This window comes from Geotrypetes seraphini, chromosome 2, assembly GCF_902459505.1.
Source record: "Geotrypetes seraphini chromosome 2, aGeoSer1.1, whole genome shotgun sequence".
Lineage (NCBI taxonomy): Eukaryota > Metazoa > Chordata > Amphibia > Gymnophiona > Dermophiidae > Geotrypetes > Geotrypetes seraphini.
In genome coordinates, this window is record NC_047085.1 from 394265812 (window position 1) to 394287902 (window position 22091).

General features: G+C 48.0%; 1 protein-coding gene across 9 annotated transcripts in view; it reads right to left on the reverse strand.

The window, feature by feature from the left end:
* STK31 (serine/threonine kinase 31) overlaps positions 1 to 22091 on the reverse strand; it is a 620303-nt gene that overhangs the window by 257603 nt on the left and 340609 nt on the right. The window lies entirely within an intron of this gene.

Below are 22091 nucleotides of genomic sequence, written 5' to 3' on the forward strand. Positions count from 1 at the left end.
TCTGATGGATGGAGATGTGAGTGTAGGCCTCCTTGAGGTCCAGGGAACATAGCCAGTCGTGTTGAGAAAGAAGAGGGTAAAGTGTGGCAAGGGAGAGCATCCTGAACTTTTCCTTGACCAGACACTTGTTGAGGTCCCTGAGATCGAGAATGGGACGGAGGTCTCCCGTCTTTTTGGGTACAAGGAAGTAGCGGGAGTAGAATCCCTGACCCCTTTGATCTGGAGGTACTTCTTCGATGGCATTGAGAAGGAGGAGGGATTGAACCTCCCTCAGGAGGAGGGGGGTTTGAGAGGAGTGAGAAGCAGACTCTACGGGAAGGTTGTCTGGTGGAAGAGTCTGGAAGTTGAGAGAGTAGCCGTGGCGGATGATGTTGAGGACCCACTGGTCTGACGTGATGACTTCCCAACGGCTTGAGAAAATGGTGAGACGACCCCCTATAGGCTGTGGAAGAGGCAGCGAGGGTGGATGACTGGCTATGCCCTGGAGAGAAGAGTCAAAAGGGCTGAGATTGTTTAGCAGGCTGAGAAGGCTTAGAGGGTTGAGTGGCCTGAGATCGAGCCTGGGCATGGTGCTGCTGTTGACGGGGTCGCCGAGATTGTTGAGGAGGCGGATTGAGTGGCCTGGCTGAGAACCTCCGCTGGTAAGATGATTGAGGCCGATAGGGTCGAGCAGGCGGAGCCTTCTTTTTCGGCTTGATTAGGGTGTCCCACCTGGTCTCATGGGCCGAGAGTTTCTGGGTGGTGGAATCCAGTGACTCTCCAAAGAGTTCATCCCCGAGACAGGGGGCGTTGGCCAAACGATCCTGGTGGTTGATGTCCAGGTCGGAGACTCTGAGCCAGGCTAATCGACGCATGGCTACGGCCATGGCAGAGGCTCGAGAGGTGAGCTCGAAGGAGTCGTATATTGAGCGGACCATATATTTTCGCATCTGGAGAAGACCAGAGATGTGTTGTTGGAATAACGGGACCTTGCGCTCAGGAAGGTACTTCTGGAGGGCAGACAGTTGTTGGACCAAATGTTTCAGATAGAAAGAAAAATGGAAGGAATAGTTGTTTGCCCTGTTGGCAAGCATGGCATTTTGGTAAAGCCTCTTGCCAAACTTGTCCATGGTCTTACCTTCTCTGCCAGGAGGGGTAGAGGCATAGACACTGGAGCCCTGAGTCTTCTTTAAGGTGGATTCCACCAGAAGGGACTCATGGGGCAATTGGGATTTGTCAAATCCAGGGATAGGAATGACACGGTAAAGGTTGTCCAGTTTACGGGGGGCTCCCGGTACCGTGAGGGGATTTTCCAAGTTTTTATAGAACGTTTCCCGTAGGATGTCATGCACGGGAAGCTTGAGGAACTCCTTAGGAGGTTGTTCAAAGTCTAAGGCCTCTAGAAAGGCTTGAGACTTTTTTGAGTCAGATTCTAGAGGAAGTGACAGGGCAGCAGACATTTCTCTCAGAAATTTAGAAAAAGAGGACTGCTCTGGTTTGGAGGTGGCATCGGGTGCCGATGGTTCCTCATCAGATGAGGAGGGATCCTCCTCGGTACCGAGAGGAGTGTCCTCCCATAAGTCAGGGTCCCTGACCTCTGGTGTATGTCGAGACACCGGGGTGGAGGGCGCGGTATGGCGAGTCTTGGACAGAGACTTTCCAGAGCGCACCGAAACGGTACCAGGGGAGGATGACCGGCGTCTATCTCGGTCCCGAGAAGAGTGCCGTACCGCCTGGTGCCGAGGAGGATCCAATGTGGCCTGAGAATGAACCACTGGATCGCCATGAAGTTGTTGGGCCGAAAGGATCGGCATGGAGGTGTTCACCGGTACCGAAGGGGTGGACACCGGGGGCTCGGTACGGGGCTCGGGCCGGTCTGGTACCGGAAGGAGCGGTGCCAGGATAGTGGGCAACAGTTGTTCAAGTTGTTTCTTCAACTGCTCCTGGAGTTGAGCCTTTAAGATGGCCGAGATACGGTCATCGAGGGGTGGCATCGGAACCGCTTTCTTTTTCTTCGGTTCCTTAGATGCCGCTCCACGCCCCGGCGATGAGGAGGCCGATGATGAGGCACTCACCGAGATCGGGGCGGAGCGTTTGCGGGACCGGTGCGATGCCGGTAAGGACGGTGTCGCCACCGTAGTTGGAGGGCGCTCGAGGGAAGAGGAAGGCTTCTTAGCCGGCTTACCTGGCGCCAGCGGCGCCGATGCGGGGTCGGTCGGTGTCGAGGTCGACGGTGCCGATTTTTGAGGTACCGCCGTTGAAGGTGAGGAGTCCATCGCCGACTCGGTACCGAAGAGAAGAGTTTGTTGGATTCTTCGGTTTTTAAGAGTTCTCTTTTTAAGAGTGGCACAGCGGGTGCAGGAATCCGCCCGATGCTCCGGACCCAGACACTGCAAACACCAATTGTGTGGGTCAGTTAAGGAGATCGGGCGTGCACACCGCTGGCACTTCTTAAAACCGACCTGCGGGGGCATGAAGGGGAAGATAGCCTCCGCAAAATCGAAGCCCGAGGCCTGTATACTGGCAACAGGCCCCGCCGGGGCAAAACGAAAGAAAAAAGGGAAAAAGCAAAGTTTTTTTTTTTTTTTTTTTGCAAATCAAAGAAAAAATAAACCCGAAGGTAAAGAAAGAAAAAATAAGGAAAAAAGCGCGAGCGGGAAGGCAAAAAGTGGTTTCAACGGCCGTTGAAAAAACACACGCGTCTTCTTCGCTCCGCGGAAACGAAGAAACTGGGGACCACGCACTCCTACGTCGGGCGGGAAGGCACTCGCGCACGCGCGGTGCGGCCAACTAGAAACTTCTAGTTAAAAAGGTCCGTACCGAGGGCTCCGTCGGTGACGTCACCCATGTGTTAAGAATATGCTGCCTGCTTGTCCTGGGATAAAGCATAGTTCATATTTCAGTTACAGCTAGTGTGTGGTATTTTAATGGTTAAACACCGTACTTAGTAGTCTCCTGAAAATCTGTGTGACCTATAGAGGCGCATGCTAAAACCTGTCACGTGCCACTCGGACCTGCTGCAGCCGGAGGGTAGCTGTGACAGTATGTGATATGTTTTTATCTTATGATTGTTCCTAATAAATTACATCTGTTCTAGAAACGCGTCTCGCAGAAGTAATGGCCACAAAGAAGACTGCCTTAAAAGTAAGGTCCTTCAAATTGCAGGAGCCCAGAAGCTCAAAAAGAGGGTGCACTAGCATGAAAGTACCAGGTAGCGATCCCAAGCTGAAACCGAAGGCTGTACCTAAGGTGAAAGCAATTTATCTGCCTGCAAAGAACGAGTCACATCCAGAGACGAAGACAAACGCTGACCATGCAACAAACCCACATGCTGAACTCAAAGGGAAGACCAGGCAAGGCACCTGTCCAGGCCATCCTGTAAGAAATCCAAGATGTGAGGCAAAGAGGTGCAAAGGGAAACCATGCCATGTGCGGAACACCACTCCTCAAAGATACTCCAAACTCGCACATAAGCCCAAGAGATGGAAAGTCTCTGGGAATCCAAGAGGACTGAAATCACTTTATCCGAATAACTTTTCTTACTTAGGTGTTCCCTTTCAAGAGCCAAGCCATAAGACAAAAAGGATCCGGATCGAACATTGGAATGGGGGACCCTGTGTAAGAAGGTCGGGCGAGGGGGGCAATGAAAGAGGATCTGCCATAAGAAGCTGAACCAGATCTGCATACGACAGGTGCTGGGGACAGTCCGGAGCCACCAGAATCACATGCCCAAGGTGACGAGCAATGCGAAGGACTCTGCCCACTAGCAGCCATGGGAGAAAAAACATACAGGAGGCCATCTGTTGACAAGGCTGCACCAGAGCATCCAGCCCCTTGGCCTGAACATCTCCGCACCGACTGAAGAACTGGGACGCTTTAGCATTGACATTTGTGGCTATCAGGTTCATGACCGGTTGACCCCCAACTTGCACAATTAACTAGGCTGCGGGACCAAGACACCACTCTCTAGGAACTAGTACTTGATGACTGAGGAAGTCTGCCTGGACTTTCTCCATTCCCGCAATCTGGGAATCCAAGATGTCCAGAAGACGAGTCTCTGCCCAAGCCATGAGCAGAGTAGCCTCCTGCATCACAAGACGACTCTTGGTTCTCCCCTGATGATTGATGTAAACCACCACCCTGGCATTGTCTGATAGAACCCGAACAGACTTGCCTGACAGCACCGACTGAAACGCTAGCAATGTCAACCGAATGGCTCTGGTCTCCAGAACATTGATCGACCAGGATGCCTCCTCTGCAGACCAGCTGCCTTGAACCGAGTGACTGAGACACTGAAATCCCCAACCGAGAAGACTGGCATCCATGATAAGCACTGTCCACTGAGGCTGATCCAGACTCAATCACTGCACCAGATTGGAAAACTGTAGCCACCAGCGGAGGCTGTAACGAACTACTCCCCCAAAGAGGAACAAGATAGTCCAGATCATGTATCTGAGGCAACCACTGCTGGAGAAGAGCATGCTGAAGGAGGCACATGTGAGCCCAAGCCCACGTAACGACATATACAGAGGCCACCATCGACCCCAAGACGTGAAGAAAATCCTGTGCCCGAGGACACAGACAATCCATCAGAAAGTGAACCTGCAACTTGCACACTCGGGCCTCTGGAAGGAAGACTCTCCTCAAGCTGGTGTTGAAGAGAACCCCAAGGTACTCCAGATGCTGAGATGGAGTCAACCGGCTCTTGGACAAGTTGACCACCCATCCCAGTAACTGCAGGAACTCCACAACCCGTGCCATAACCCGAGAGCTCTCCTGAAAAGACTCCGATTGAATCAACCAGTTGTCCAGATAAGAATGAACCAGAATGTCCTCCTTGCATAAGGATGTCGCCATTACCAATGGCCAGACCAAAAGGAAGTATGCAAAACAGATAGAGCTTTCCCAAAATCGCAAAGTGAAGGAACCACTGATGGGAGGCCCAAATGGCAACATGCAGATAGGCCTTTGTCATATCGAAAGAGGTCAGGAATTGCCCCGGCTGGACCACTAGAATGACCTATCTCAGGGTCTCTATACGAAAGACTGGAACCCGGAGCACCCTGTTGACCTCCTTCAGATCTAAAATGGGCCGGAAAGACCCCTCTTTCTTGGGCATCACGAAGTAAATGAAATACCTGTCGGTGCAAAACTTCTGAGGTAGCACTAGGACTACCGCTTTCAGGTCGAGCAACCGCTGCAGGGTATGAAGAAAAGCCCACTTCTTCCAAGCCGCCTAGCAAGAAAAAAGGAAATGATCTGGCAAGGGCTCCACTCCAGAGCATATCCATCACTAATCAACCTCCAGGACCCACTGATCCGATGGAATTGCAGCCCACCCCTGGTAAAAACCCACAACTGGGCGCCTACCGGCAGTAGGGAAGAGCCCACAAGGAGTCATTGGCTAGGTCTGCATGCACTGAAAGAAACGGCCCCTGGGGAAAACAGTGGAAGGAAAGAAAGCCACCCTTCGACCAGGGCAGTTACAGCAAAAATCACAGACACCCCTGAGCAACACTCCCCCCCCCCCCCCCCCCCCCGTCAACAGTACAATGAGCGGCCACTCCAAGAGCCACGGACCTGGCCAAAGCCCGCAGCAGATCATACATGGCATCCAAGAGAAAAGAAGCACCCAGCTTAATCTTACCTACCTCCTGATCCATCAAGGACCAATCATCAGACTCCCAGTCAAGAACACACTCAGACCAACAAAAACAAGCCTGAACGACCAGACCACTAGGGCAGCCACATCAAAACTCTGCCTAAGATGACAATCCTACAATAAAATCCCGTAAGGCCGAGCCTCACTCAACTGGCACCGTATGCCGACGCGCAATGGCCAAGACCACTGCATCCACCACATAAAACTTCAAGGTATCCCTATCCCCCTCCAGGATGGGATACAGGTGGGTCATGGACTATGCAAAACGAAAAGGCATTTCCAGTGTCTTCCATTGCACGAGCACAATCAAAAGATTAGATTACTTACCTCTGCTAATTTTCTTTCTTGTAAATAGCCTCTGGAATCTACACCTTAGGGTGATGTAACTCTTCCAGCCTTAAACTGTAGGGAACCAAAAACAAGTTTTAGCCCCTCCTTCTGTGATCATCTCCTGTTACTTACCCCTGGAGTTTCAGTAGGAACCCAAGCCAGGTAGATCTATAGCAAACAGGAAACACAAGAAAAGAGAGAAAGGGGGGGGGTTGCAGGGACTCCCTACTGCATAATTAATTATGCTCATAAAAACCAATTCCAAAACTATTATTGCCCTAAGGCTAGATATAGCGTAAACATGGAACTTCAGCATATAGGTCTGATGTCAGAGTCACCCAAACTAAGGCAGCCCTCTGATCAGAGTTGCCGGGTCAACCACCACAGCATGCTGCTGCCGGCTGCCGCCATCCAAGGGAGCGACACACTGAACAAATCCCGCCGAGGATTCCGAGTCAGGAGAGATAACGGAAGAAATCGGAGTCGCACTCTGGCACACCGAATCACAGCTATAATCCCCACCATGAGACCCAGGACCTGCAGAAACTGCCAGGCCGACGGGGGCAGAACAGACAACATGGCCTGAATGGCACTCCGTAACTTGATATTCCTGGGATCCGGTAGAAATACCTGGTTCCTGTTCGAGTGAACTCAGACTCCCAGGTACTCCAATTCCTGCATTGGCTCGAGGTGGCTCTTCCTCCGGTCGAGCACCCAGCCAAGATGTTCCAACAGTTGCACTACCAGCTGAACTGCCCTGCGACCCTCTGTCAGTGAGGGGGCCCTGACCAGCCAGTCGCCCAAGGACGATGGACTAGGACACTCTGGGAACGCAGGTGTGCAGTCACTACCCCTAAGATCCTGGGGAAGGTTCAGGGAGCCGAAGCCAGCCTGAATGGCAGAACCGCAAACTGGAAATGCTGTCCCAGCACATGCAACCATATAAAACTCCTGTGTTCTGGAAAATGAGAAGGTACGCTTCCGAAAGATCCAAGGAAGCTAAGAATTCTCCGAGCGCCACAGCTCCAGAGACACGGAGACAGTTCCGGAAATATGGAACTCGCAGGAATGCACAACAGACAAAAGCACAGTGCCTGACAAAGGCTCAATATCCGACAGTATGGCACATGACCTACTCCTACTGAAGCATTGATCAAGGACCTGGCAACTAAGTTTCAATGCCAAAAAATGAAAGGTCATGCACCTTGGCAGCAAAAATCCATGCACGTCTTACACCCTGAATGGTGAGACCCTAGCAAGGACTGTAGCAGAATGAGACTTGGGGGTGATCATTAGTGAAGACATGAAGTCTGCCAATCAAGTGGAGAAAGCTTCATCCAAAGCTAGACAAATCATGGGTTGTAACCGTAGGAGCTTCGTCATCCGTAAACCTGAGGTCATAATGCCTTTGTACAGATCCATGGTGAGACCCCATCTGGAATACTGTGTACAATTCTGGAGGCCACATTACCACAAAGATGTGCGGAGAGTTGAGTCGGTTCAGAGAATGGCCACCCGGATGGTCTCAGGACTCAAGGATCTCCCGTATGGGAAACGGCTGGATAAGTTGCATCTATATTCACTCGAGGACGCAGAGAGAAGGGGGACATGATCGAGACGTTCAAATATGTCACAGGCCGTATCAAGGTGGAGAAAGATATCTTTTTTCTTAAAGGTCCCATGGCAACAAGAGGGCATCCGTTGAAACTCAGGGGTGGGAAATTTCATGGTGACACCAGAAAATATTTCTTCACCGAAAGAGCAGTTGATCACTGGAATAGTCTTCCACTGGAGGTAATTGAGGCCAGCAGAGTGTCAGATTTAAGAAAAAATGGGATTGGCACGTGGGATCTCTTCACGGAGGGAGTTAGGTGGAGGGACATTGGTATGGGCTGTGGCCCTTTTCTGCCGTCAGTTTCTATGTTTCTATGTTATTGTCTTTAACTCCAGAATAGGCCTCCAAACTTCAGAGACTTTCTTTGGCACGATGAAGGATATGGAGTATCTCCCTGAGCCCAGTCAGGCTCTGAAATAGGCTCGATTGCCGGTTGGTCTAGAAGTCTGCAAAAAGTGTCCCACACGTCCCATGCACTCTCTGGACGGCCTGCAGGTGACGCCATGAAGAAAACCGACGGGGGTCTGCAAAACTCCAGCCTAAGACCTTTGTAGAGGACTTCCAGGACCCGTCGGTCCAAAGTCACCCTCTACCACTCTGGCAGGCAGGCCGAAAACCACCCCCGACCCGAGGGATAGGCGCCAGAGGCCTGGCGTCAGACCTGCTCCATAGCGGGGGCAGGAGGATGCATGTCAGAAAACTGTTGCTGAGGCAGACCTCTATAGTGAGGTCTGGATGAGGCTCCGAATCTTAGGCCCGAAGCTGGGAGCCCAGTGTACTAGAGAGGAAGATGGTAGCGGCGAAAATTCTGCAGCCCTGAACCCTGGCTGGGCAAGGAATAGACCCAGATAGCACCTATGGCTTACTGCCTTGACTACTGGCCATGTCAACCAGACCCTGGCCAAACACAAGCAAACCTTTAAAAGGCCAGTTGCTCAGCGTGTCTTCAGAAGAAGAATCCAAAGCAGTCGTCGGGCCAACACTGAGGAAGCTCCAAGTTTAGCCAAGACCGATATCAGGTCATAGAAGGCATCTTCCAAATCTACCCTAGATACCAAGCAGTCTAGGTTCCGGAGGACTCCAAGCTCAGGATCCTGATGTAGCTTGGTGGCACACAAGGGCAATAAAGGAGGTGGTGGCTGTCACTCTCACTCCTGCTGCGGCATCAAAAGGGCACTTCAGGATGAAATCCACTCGCCTGTCCTGAATAGCCTCCTAGACTACTCCTCCATCCAAGGGCAAGGAAGTGCGCCAAGGGACCTGTGCCACAGCCGAATCCACAGCCAGGTGTTTGGGAATTTCGGGGCCAGGGAACACAAACGCGTCATGCCCTAGCGCATTGAGGGGGACCCTGGTTATGTTTACTAAAAACTTTAGACATATATACCGCATAATAGCCAAAAATGATCCAAGTGGTTTACAATATAGAATTGAAATTGGGCGGCAGGCTGGCCGAAGAGTAGGAGCAGGAGGGCCGGGCACCCCTCCTGCTCCCGAAGATGTTGGGGAGCCTTGCTCAAGGAGTAGGAGGGACTGGGCACCCTTCCTGCTCCCAACTATTGCAAAGGTACCGGGTGTGTGGGACGGGCCCGACCGCCTGGGCCGACCAGGGGTGGGCCAGGGAGGTGGTTGGCCTAGGAGCAGGAGGGACTCCTGCTCACAACTTTTTACTGCCAGGGGTGAGCTGCCCCGGTCGGCGAGACGGAGGCCAAGGGTCATGCTGCATGCATGTTTTTTTGGGGTTTTTTTTAACGCTGATGGCAGGAGGGAATTGGCATCCCTCCTGCTTTCTCCTCTGGTCGGGGGGTGAGGGGTGCGTTTTAGTGAGGGGTTAGTTTTTCTGATAGGCCTGCCTGTCTTTTTTATTCAATTTTTTTTATAGAGCAGATATTTTGTGTGTGTAACACGCAAAATATCTGTGCCATGGAAAAAAATTAATTAAAAAAAAGACATGCAGGCCTGTTAAAAAGCCTGCAGACCTGACGTTAACTCAGTTATCGACAGGTCTGCAGCAGTTGGCAATAGTAAAACCCGACTCAAAATAGCCAAGCAATTGTTAGTGAATCAATCGCTTGGCTATTTTGCATGGGGTTTTACTAATTTGCATGGGATGATCGGGATCGGATCACTACAGGCCTTAGTGAATCAGGCCGGATGGAAATATGGTTGTAAAGGGCTCGCAAACCGATCGGTACATGATCGGTTTGCTTAGTGAATATAGCCCTAAGTGAGAATCCGGGGTATTCCTGATACAGAGGAATTTGGGGATGGGATGATGCTGCAACTGCTCCCTGTACCCTGAAGGTGGATAGGGCTCACAGGACCTTGGGCTCGAAGAAAAATGATTATCCTAGAGATATCATAGCTGTCCGCACAATTTTCAGGATAAAGAGCGTTTTGTGAAGAAAGCTAGGGATCTGGGAGTCATTTCCTGGAAAAATCTCAAAAAAGTCTTTCAGGACCTTCCCTCTATAACTTTATAGAAAAGGTAGGAGTTTCGCATGCTCCTGCACATTTTGAAAAAGCAGAATATTCGTTACAGGTGGCTATTTCTTTTTGGCCTGATCATAACTATAAATGAAGCCCACAAAAGAGTGACCGTGGTGGCAGAGACAAGTGCATTACTGAAAAAGGAGGAGCCGATGACATCGGGAGATACTATGCAAGGCAAGCAGATGGCAAGGAAGCGGGAGACAACTTTGTGCCGACGGGCGAGGCTCAGTGAGAGGTTGGGTGCAGCTGAGAAGGGACTAGATTGCGAGGAACCCCAAAGGACCTGAGATGGGTGCTGACAGCAGATCAGGATTTAACATCCAACATGATGGGATCTGAAGTGGACATTGGATCCCTTAAAGACTGTATGTATATGATTGAGGAGGGCTGAGTGCTGGGGGCTAAGTGCTGAGGAGGGGGGTTTGAGCATGTTGGGGGGGGGGGAGTTGGGGGAACTGGGAGGCATGTAGAAGGTGTAAATGGAGATGGTGCAGTCACAAGAAGCCATAACCATGATGGGAGCTCGGTGTGTGGGGGAGTGGGTATGGCTGGGGGCTGGGAAGTAGTGGGGCTGGGGGATAGAGGAGAAGGGATTAGGGGTCAGGGTAGATGGCTGAGATGAGAAGGGGTTTGTGCGTTGGGGAGTGCAGTCTTTTTTGAAGATGGGGGGTTAGTACATTGAGAGTGGGTAGTCTTAATGTTAAAGGCCTCAATATACCTCACAAACACCAACTGTTGTTGAAGTAAGTTAAACGTTTGTGCTTTGATATGTGTTTTCTCCAAAAAACACATTTTGTGAAAGCCAGGGAGAATCTAATTCAGTTTAGGGACTATCCCATTAGAACCTGGGCATCTAATAAATTGGAAAAGAAGAAAGCATGGGTGGGAATTCTATTTTCTAAACGTCTGAAGGTGGTGCCTGAGAGGAAATTGAGAGATGGGGAGGAGGTGGAGATGGCTCATATGGACTGGGCTGGTGAATAGGGAGCTGGTGACATTAATCTATATGTGCCAAACAAACAGGGACAGTTTTTTGAGGATCTGTTGACAAAAATTTTGTCAATGAAGGTGAGGCATTTGGTGATTGGGGGGATTTCAATTTGGTGCTTAATCCTAGTTGGGACTCCACGGGAAAGGGCAGGGATCAACTTAAATCGGATATGCGGTGCTTGAAATGATTCTGGATGTACTCAATGGGGTGGATGGGTGGAGAGTACAACACTGGGTGGCCCAGGATTACACATTTTACTCACCTGTACATGACGTCAGTGGCGTACCTAGGGGGGGGGCGGGCCGCCCCGGGTACCAGCTCATTAGGGGTGCTCGAGCCTTGGAGTCATGGCCCGGGAACTTCCCTGCTATGGCCCGACTCCAAGGCTTCCGCGAGTCCCCGAAGTGATCCTGCCTGAGCCCTCTCTCAAATTCCATTCACCCACGGCCACACCCCCCGTCGCCGTCGGAGCTTGATCAGCAACTTCCGGTTTCCGGCTGGGTGGAAGCAAGAAAGGGAGCCCGAGCCGCGTGGAACACTGCAATTAAGGCAGGAACTGAGGGTGAGTATCGCTGGGCTGCTTGGTGGTGGTTTTATTGTTATTTTATTTCTGCCCGAATCAATTTTTTAAAAAGCCCAAAATCGGCCTCCCGAATCATCAACTGACCCTCCCCCCCTAAAGCAGGATCGGCAATTTCCTCTTGCTAGCCTGCTCCTGCTTTAGAGGGCGAGGGGGGAGGGTCAGTTGGGAATTGCTGCAATGTCCTGCTTCCCCTCTGGCCTCCTGACCCGTACCTAATTGCATTAGACAGTACTAGATGGGGGGTGTAGGCCTTAAGGGGTGGGGTGTAGGCCTTAAGAGGGAGGTGTAGGCCTTAAGGGGGGGGGACAGACCTTTGGGTGGGAGGTAAAGACCTTCGGGGGGGTGTAGGCTTTCAGGGGGGGACAGATCTTCGGGTGGGGGGGTGCAGGCCTTCAGGGGGGGTGCAGGCCTCCAGGGGGGTGCAGGCCTTCAGGAGGTACAGACCTTCAGGGGGGGTGCAGGCCTCCAGGGGGGTGCAGGCCTTCAGGAGGTACAGACCTTCAGGGGGGGGTGCAGGCCTCCAGGGGGGTGCAGGCCTTCAGGGGGGTGCAGGCCTTCAGGGGGGTGCAGGCCTTCAGGAGGTACAGACCTTCGGGGAGGGTGCAGGCCTTCAGGGGTGGGGTTTAGGCCTTCAGAGGGGGACAGACCTTTGGGTGGGAGGTAAAGTCCTTCGGGGGGGTGCAGGCCTTCAGGGGTGGGGTGTAGCCCTTCGGAGGGGGGACAGACCTTCGGGGGAGGGGGGTCCTGGTGTAAAAGTACACAGAGGGAGAGAGGGAAGGGGGGTTCAAAGATACGTGCATATGCCAGACTTTGTGGGTTAGAAATAATGGGTCTAAAAACAGAGGAGTGGGAGAGAGATGGTGCATAATGGGATTTAGGGAGGGAAGGAACAGAAAGGAAGAGAACTTGGAAACAGGGGATGGTGTGGAGGGGGGATAGAGATACTGGATAGGAGGATAGTTGGGAACAGAAAGGGAGAGATGGTGGATCCTGGGGTGGTGGGGAGTTGAGAAAAGGTGAATCTGTGGATCGAGACAAAAAAAGGAAAGATGCCAGATCTCCGGGAGAGGGAAGGGAAACGGAAGGGGAGGACAGAGATGGCAGACGGATGGTTAGCACGGAGAAAGGAGACCCTGGCAAGCAAGACAACAAGAGCCTGGGACCAACAAGATTTGAATATTGACCAGAGAACAAAAGGTAGAAAAAATAATTTTATTTTCTGTTTTGTGATTACAATATGTTAGATTTGAAAAGTGTACATGAGACAGCTTGAAATGGGAACTTTTCTATTTTTGTGAATAGCAAGGCTGAGTTCAGTTAAAATATATGCTTTATAAGAAAATATAATAATGTGTTTTATAAAGTTTATAAGCATTGCTGGCATACTCGGTGAGGTGTTCCTAGTGTTGGTGGTGGTGGTAGCATGTCAGTGTGTTGAGAGGAAGAGGTAGTCTGGGAAATTCTGCTGAGCAAACTCTGGGCCCATTTCCACCCCCAGTTAGTCCACTCCACTCAACTGGTTCACACACTGAGTGGGTCTTTGGGTGTTATTTCTGGGTAGTTGTTTTAGAATCTCTTCCAGTGGTTTGTCAGTATCTCCTTCTGGTCCAAGGAAGGAAACTTTGTCAACCTTAGCATTGACCTTCAGAATATGTTTGTAACAGCACTGCTTGTGTGGCATTAGGCTATGTAGTGATCGAAAGAAAAAAACAGACCTTTGCACATTTTTGCACTATATGGTGGATGTATGAGGAGATTCATTTCCTGCACAGTTAAGTCCGTGTGAAGTTACCTTGTGCTGTATTTGACATCTAGCAAGGTCTCTATTTGGAAGGAAAGATCTAAGCTTAAAAATGAAGTGGCCAGAAATTATGTTAAAAGTAGATAGCGTAGCTGGTTTTAAGAAAGGTTTGGACAAATTCCTGGAGGAAAAGTCCATTGTCTGTTATTAAGACATGGGGGAAGCGTCTGCTTGCCCTGGATTGGTGCACTCAGCAGCAACAAATACTAGTTTTGGCTGGCTCTTTCCCCGCATTTCTCCTCTCTTCCCCACGATTTAATATCCAGTTCAGGCAGTAAGTAAATACATCGGCAGGGGGGGGGTCTGGTAAGTCTTGGGGGCTGGGGATGGAAGGTGAGAATCAGTTCTGTAGGCTATCAGAAATTTGCTTAATTATCTACTCACACAGAAAAGCAGTAAAGTCAATAGGTTCTCTTGAGTGGGAACAACCTGTTTGATCTTGCACTCTTGTGATTGACCAATTGTTTATTACTGTTTAATTTATCACATTGATTAATTTGAGCACACCTGAGGTGTCCTATGATGGTGTGCACTGCAGGCAGAGGGTGATTAACCTGTGCCTTATTGTGTAAAGCGCTGGAGAATTCTCTCCTCTCGCTTACCTCTCACGCTGAGGACAACCTGCTTCAGTATAATCATTTATATGATTTATCTTATAAACATTATTACATGGTCTTTTCCTCAAGTGCTGAGACATCAGGTTGTTCCCACTTGGAGAACCTATTGACTTTTACTGCTTTTCTGTATGGCTTTAACATTTTTGCTATTCAGTATACCTAAACTATTATTCAGTAGAAAAATTTGGTTTGTTCAATCAAATCCTGTGTGGACATTGGACTTCTATGAGTGAATGTTCTGCTTGATTGAACAAACTAAATTTTTTCTACTGAATAATAGTCTAGGTACAATGAAAGTAAATAGCAAAAATGTTTGAGTAGATAATTAAGGAAATCTTTTTCATATTGCTTGCTTATGGACTGGGAAAAAAGACTGTTCAAGCAAATGTCTCCAGAACTGCTTTAATGGAAAAATGTGATTTTTTTTTTAAGTACTTTGTGAAATTTATTGTTGTTGTGAAATTTATTGTTGTACTTTGTTTAAACTTAAAAAGCGGTGTCATTAACAGTTAATCGAATCGAAAAATCGATTCAACAGGGTGAATCGAATCGAATGAAATATTTTTCTCTGAATCGGGCAGCACTATTGGCTACCATGAGAATGGGCTACTGGGCATGATGGACCATTGGTGTGACCCAGTTAGGCTATTCTTATGTTATGTTCTCATCTGTAGGGGCCTTTGTTTTCATTTCTTATTTTAATGTATTTTTTTCCTGGGAACTTATCAGTGTTTTTTTATAATGGGAACAAAAATGGAAGAGAATTAATGTGTGTGGAATGGGGGGGTAACTAATTTCTTCAGCTAAATAATTCAATCCACTTCAAATAGACATAGGAGAACTTGTGCACTATTCACACACCCTCCAACCAAAAACGTCAAAAGAAAAAAACTGTTCGACAACCTCCTAGCCATTCGAGCTGCAACACTCGACCCCCAACTCTACAACCAATTGATATCAACCACAGACTGCAAAACCTTCAAAAAGAAATAAAAACCCTTCTATTCAAAAAACACATAAAACCGAACTAACACAATCAGAACTGTCCCAAGCATCACCTGCAACTACTCCATATGTACTTCTAATGTCATGACAATTTAGACATAATTTATGTTATGTTATGTTTGGAATAATGGTTACATATATGAGGTTCAATAAAAGAAAATTTTCACTGCCTGTTTCTATTCTGACCATTTATTCCATTTCATGGTTATTGCAAAAAAAAAAAAAAAATTTTTTTACATGGGGGGGGTGTCAAAAAATGATGGGCCCCGGGTGCCACATACCCTAGGTACGCCACTGCATGACGTATACACTCAAATTGATCTGTTATGTGTGGCCAAAGGACTGGGGGGGGGGAATTAGTGGACACCAAAATTGACAGTATTGTTTAGTTGGATTATGCCCCTATTTGGATAGATGTAAGCTGGGGAGGCCTGAGGGTAGGGGATTCTTATTGGAAGTAAAATGATAGTCTCCTGGGAGACTCCCAGATTGTCCGGAAGATGATTTTTTAGAGCATAACATTGATCAGTTTTCTCCAAAGACAATTTGGGAAAGTTTAAAGGTGGTGCTGAGGAAAGCTTATATCTTTGGCATCCCATAGGAAAAAGAGGAGGCAGCGAGAGTTGCAATGGCTGCAGAATACTTTGCTTAAGCTTGTGGAACACAAGAGGGGGCAAGGGAGAGCGCAACTCAGGTTATGGATTCATGACACCCTTATGGCTTTGTAGAAATTGGAAGATGAGGCTATCAAATTTAATTTGGATAGACTTTGTTTCAAATATTTTGAATCGGGAAAGAGCTGGTAAGCTATTGGCCCATAGAATAAAGTTACAACAAACCCATACCAATATTATGTCAATTCAGGACTCTGACGGTTCTCCTGTGTTGGATGAAGCCGGTATCCAACAGCGATTTAGGGAATTTTATCAGGAGCTTGTACACTCCTGAGCAACAGGAGTCAGCAGAAGATATGTTGACTATTTGCAAGATTTAAACTTGAAGTCCATGTCTGCACTGGATGCTCAGGGGTTGGACAGTGACATCACAGTGGAGGAGGTGTTGCTTTGAAGCCAGGAAAATCACCATGGCTAGATGGGTTTATGGGTTTATTTTATAAGAAATTCTCCCCTTTGGTGGCGCCTTACTTGACAAGGCTCTTTAAGTCCTTAAAAGATGGCGAGTGGTTACCGTTTCAATATGAAATTAGCGGGGATTATGGTGATACCGAAACTGGGGAAGGATGCTACTTTATGTGGCAATTATAGGCCTATCTCCCTTCTGGGTATACAACCCAAAATTATGGCTCGTATATTGGCTGACCGATTGTCCGCTCATATGTCAGAGCTTATCCATCCTGATCAAGTTGGATTCATTGGGGGGAGGCAGGTGGCGGATGGTATTTATAGTGTGTTGAATCTGGTATGGCACGTGCAGAGATCGGGATCTTCTTGGGTGGTCATAGATGCAGAGAAAGCTTTCGACCATGTAGATTGGAAGTTTATGGAGGTGGTTTTGAGACAGATGGGAATGGGACAGCATTTTATCTCCTGGATTCTTACATTGTACCACAGACCAATGGCCTGTGTTAAATTAATGGGGCTTATTCCACTCCCTTTGAGCTCCATAAGGGGACAAGGCAGGGGTGCCCGCTCTCCCCACTGCTTTTCGCTTTGATGATCGAGCCATTAGCGCAGAAGATAAGGCAGTTGCAAAGTATACAGGGTCTTCACATAAATTGGGAGGCCCACAAATTATCTTTATTTGCAGATGACATTTTAGCAATCGTACAGGGTTCTTAGTGGTCCCTTTTAGCCCTTCAAGATCTTATGATTGGCTATAGGCAGCTTTCCGGATTTAAAGCAAATCTGACCAAAACAGAGATATTGAATATTTTGGTTCCAGCTAGTGCAATCCAGGAGATACAGCATAGGATTCCCTTTCGGTGGGTGAGGGCCATTCGATATTTAGGGATTAATATGGGAGTTGATTGGTCCTTTTTGTTTCAACTTAATTATATTCTGTTGGTTTCATCTTTAGTACAGGATTTTGCTAGATGGGATAAATTATATCTTTCTTGGATGGGTCAAATGGAGATGATGGTACTTCCTAAATTTCTGTACCTCTTTCAAGTTCTGCCTATTGAAATCTCTAAAGTTAATTTTCAAAGATGGCATAGGAGCATTCTGATATTTATATAGGGAGGGGGTAAACATCCCAGAGTGACAAGGTATGTCGTGTTTAAGTTTAAGGCGGAGGGGAGCTTGGGTATTCCTAATTTAGACCCGTGCTCTTCAACATATTTATAAACAACCTGGAAATCGGTACGACGAGTGAGGTGATTAAATTTGTAGACGATACAAAGTTATTCAGAGTAGTGAAGATGCAGGAGGATTGCGAAGACCTGCAATGTGACAAACACGCTCAAGAAATGGGCTGCGACATGGGAAATGAGGTTTAACATGGATAAGTGTAAGGTGATGCATGTCAGTAACAAAAATCTCATGCACGAATACAGGATGTCTGGTGCGGTACTTGGAGAGATCTCCCAGGAAAGAGACTTTGGAGTTCTGATCGACAAGTCGATGAAGCCATACCACAATGAGCGGCGGCGGCAAAAAAGGGTGAACAAAATGCTAGGAATGATTAAGCAGGGGATCATGAACAGATTGGAGAAGGTTATCATGCCGCTATACCGGGCCATGATACGCCCCCACCTGAAATACTGCATCCAGCACTGGTCGCCGTACATGAAGGACACAGTACTACTTCAAAAGGGTCTAGAGACGAGCAACTAAAATGGTTAAGGGGCTGGAGGAGTTGCCATACAGTGAGAGATTAGAGAAAATGGGCCTCTTCTCCCTTGAAAAGAGGAGACTGAGAGGGGACATGATCGAAACATTCAAGATAATGAAGGAAATAGACCTAGTAGATAGACAGTGTTCACCCTCTCCAAGGTAGAGAGAATGAGAGGGCACTCTCGAAAGTTAAAAGGGGATAGATTCCATACAAACATAAGGAAGTTCTTCACCCAAAGAGTGGTAGAAAACTGGAATGCTCTTCCGGAGGCTGTTATAAGGGAAAACACCCTCCAGGGATTCAAGACAAAATTAGACAAGTTCTTGCTGAACCAGAACGTAAAGAGGTAAGGCTAGTCTCGGTTAGGGCACTGGTCTTTGACCTAAGGGCTGCCACGTGAGCGGACTGCTGGGCACGATGGACCACTGGTCTGATCCAGCAGCAGCAATTCTTATGTTCTTATTATTATGCGGCACAGCTTAGGGCGGTGGTGGATTGGCATGCCACTCCAGTCAAATTATGGTTGCAAGTGGAACAAGGGCTCTTGGAGAGTCTTTGGAGTATAGGTCGCTTACGCTACCTTCCATGGGTGGGCTTAGTGGATAAGGATTTGGGAGATACTGTTAATCCCTTTAGGGGGATGTTACGGGTTTGGAAATGGAAATTTTGGAAAGTTGGTGGGCAAGGCTCAGAGGGACCTATTTCCTCTCCATTTTGTTTGCATCTGACTTCCTCCTGGGTAGGGAGGAGAGTATTTTTAAGCGCTAGGAGCACAAGGATCTCCAGTGTTTTGGCCAGCTTATGGAGAGTGAGAATCAAATCCTTCCCTGAGGTTCAAGCTCAATTTCAGTTGGAGCAGAGGGATTTATTTCCTTATCTGCAGGTAAAAAATTATATTATGAAGGCTCAGGCAAGGGAGTCTAAAGCTTTTTCAGTTTGAATTGATGTTAGGGGCACCAGTGCATAGGGGATGTATTTCGGCTCTGCACCAAATGTTGCAAGAGGATAAGGATCAGAAGACCTGGGAATTACTTACACTAGGGAGGAATGGGAGCAGATTGCCTTGCAGAGTAATCATGTAGCAGTGGCACCACAGTTGGTGGAGAATGCCCTTAAGCTCTTGGTGCGCTGGTATATCACGCCAACCTTGCTTAGCAAAATGTATACTTCATGTACAGATCAATGTTGGCGAGGATGTGGCCACAAGGATACCTTTTTCTATATGTGGTGGGGTCGTCCCAAGGTTGGGGGTTATTGGGAACAGGTTTTTGGTTATGTGGGTCAACTCCTTGAATGCCAGGTGGCAGTGAGAGCTGAAACTGCCTTGCTGGGGGTGCTACCAGGTGGTGGGGCTGACACTCAAGTTAAGTTGACCCGTTTGGCTTTCACAGCAGCCAGGTTAGTGTTGGTTTTTTTTAATGGAAGAGTCCTACACTGCCTACCTTGCTGATGATGAAGGAAAAAAAATGGTCTGGGTTTGTGAAAAGTATAGACGCTCTGCTTTATTGACTCGCTGCTGGCAGCAATTTGAAGAGATCTGGGAACGATTTTTGGAGGTGGAAGGGAAGTAACTTGCAGTTAGGTATGGGGGAGCTTCTTGTTCCGACGACGCAGCTCTCATTGTAATTGTATAATCTACCTTGTGTTTGTATGGGGATAGAACTTCTATTGCTGGTGAGGTATCTCAGCTGTCTTAGGGGGAGGGCTGGGGGTCAGAAGGGGGGCATAGGGGGTGTTTCTTTGGTTCTTAGGTGAGGTTTAATTGGGGGGGGGGGGGTCTGGCGGTTTCAGTAAAATGAGACACACTGACATTGCATTTCTAGTGCTGTTCTTGTCTTTGAGATGCTCATGTTGAGTGCACTGGTTTGTTGTATACTTTTTCTGTTGTATTTGCATGTATTATAAATAAAGAATTATTAAAAAAAAAAAATAGAAAGGAATTGTAGGATTGTAGTCATGCGGATTATAAGTTACCAGGCCATTCAGTAGAGGGCATAAATGATTTTGTTCTTTCATCATGCATTTTATTTTTGGCTACTTGTATTTACTGTTGGTAGGGATTTTAACACTAGAACCAAGTTTCCCTGTCTAGATTAATCAATGGAGTCATTTTGACAAACTCAGGACCAGTGCTGAGTATCTGGTTCTTTGGTGGCTGTGATAAGTTATCCAGGTACTGCCAATATTCAGCATCAGTATTCAGATACCTATCCAAGCAATTTTTCTCTGGTTTCACTTGCCCAAACAGCAGCTATCTGGGCACCACAGCAGAATATCAATGGCACCCAGTTAACTTCTGTCTTCATCTTCATTCTGCCCCAAGACCACCCTAGCATTATCCAGACATTGCTTAGGCAGTCTGACCAGATATTTGGCAGCATTATGTGGCTAAGCGCTGCAAAATATCTGGCCAGGAATTAGTCATTAGGAACTAACTGGATAGAAGCCATTCCTAACTTGTTGACTCCTGTTGAATACCCCACTGAAAGTAAGCTTAGAACATTTATTTCACAGTGTGGAAATGAATCCAGCAAAAACATGAAATGTCACTGGAAGGTACATCAACTCTATAAACCCCTCTAGATAACTCTTCAAGCATCTAACAGTGAGATCATGTTTGAAAGGGATTTGCCCAGGTAAGTTAACAGCTATCCAGATAAATTCTCCAGGCTAAACTGATTTCCTCTATGCAGCTAGAAGTACATCCATTGTAACTTCTAGCTGTGCAAAAAAGGTGCCGGCCTCTGGTGAGAGGGAAGTATCATATTTCCCTGAAAATAAGACAGTGTCTTATATTCATTTGGGGCCCAAAAAAGGCACTAGGTCTTATTTTCAGGGTATGATCATCTCTTCCTCCCTCTCCTTCACCCCAATTCTTCCTTTTTCCTTCTCTCCCCCACATGTGCAGCATCTTTTCTCCCATCCCCCTGTGCAGCAGAAGTTTGCTCAGCTTCTATCCTTCCCTCCCTCCTATCCCTTATGCAGCAGAACCCTTGCCCCAGCTTCTATCTATCCTTCACTCCCATCCCTTGTGCAGCAGTACCCTTGAGCACCCCACCCCTACTGCACAGTCAAACCCCTGCTGACCCTCCACCCTGCCCTGCCTTCTACCAAACAACCTCTTTGTTCGTGTTCCGTCGGGGGTCAGGTTCCTGAAGAAGGGCTCCTCCCGAAACCAGCGCGGTCGAACCTCTTCTCCTGGCACGGTTTTTTGCGTTTATCAGTTTGTGAGATAGTTTCAGATAAGTATTGTGTTCATTTGATTTTTGCATGGTGATTTTTGATTTTGTTGTGTGAGTCGGGGGGGTCTGGCTGGAAGGGTTTGTTTGGGGGTCGCTCAGGTTGTTTGTGTTGAGTTTAATTTACTCACTTTGATTGTTTGATTTGGTGGACTCAGGTCCCTTTAATTTCAGCACACTCAGGGTGCTCAATGATGGTGTGTGGGTGGAGGCTTACCGCCTTGACCCAGAAGTGAAGTGTCGGAGCTGTGCTCCTATCACTGAGGGTTCACACTGAGAGCACCCTATATTATAGTCACCCCATTTTGGTTTGTTAGTTGCGAGCCAATTTTGGCATCTTGAGCGTCCCCCACACACACCTTGATGTGACCAGTGTTGGGCCGGCAACATTCTAAACAGGCTGCTTGGCCTTGTCCGTCAGGGATTTCACTCTGCCACATTACTGATGACATCATCAGTAACGCGGCAGAGTAAAATCTGACGAACAAGGCCGAATCAGCCTGTTTAGAGTGTTTCCGGCCCGACGCTGCATCGGTTGAAGGTAGGGCTCGCTCATAGTCAGCGGGGAGGGAAGGATGGAGGGTCATCAGGGGTTTGGCTGCACAGTGGATGGGGGGAGGGCTGGGTTGAAGAGCTGTTGGCAAATCCCAGGACTAGGGCTTATTTTTGGGGTAGGGCTTATATTAAGACCTACCCTGAAAATGATGGTAGGGCTTATTTTCGGGGCAGGTCTTATTTTTGGAGAAACACAGTAGTTACTAAGGCAATAAATGAACAAATGACCAGGGATTTTGCTTTGAAACCTTAGCTTGCATTTTGTGGCCAAAGTATAAAAATGGAACATCCATGGGCATATGGTCACTGTGCTTGCCAGCTCAAATTTTTCAAAGCAGTTTCTCAGGAAGTCCTCAATTAACATTAATTTATAAGTCTGATGCCTAGATAGATTAAAATTGCCTCTGTGTCAATAAAGAGATACT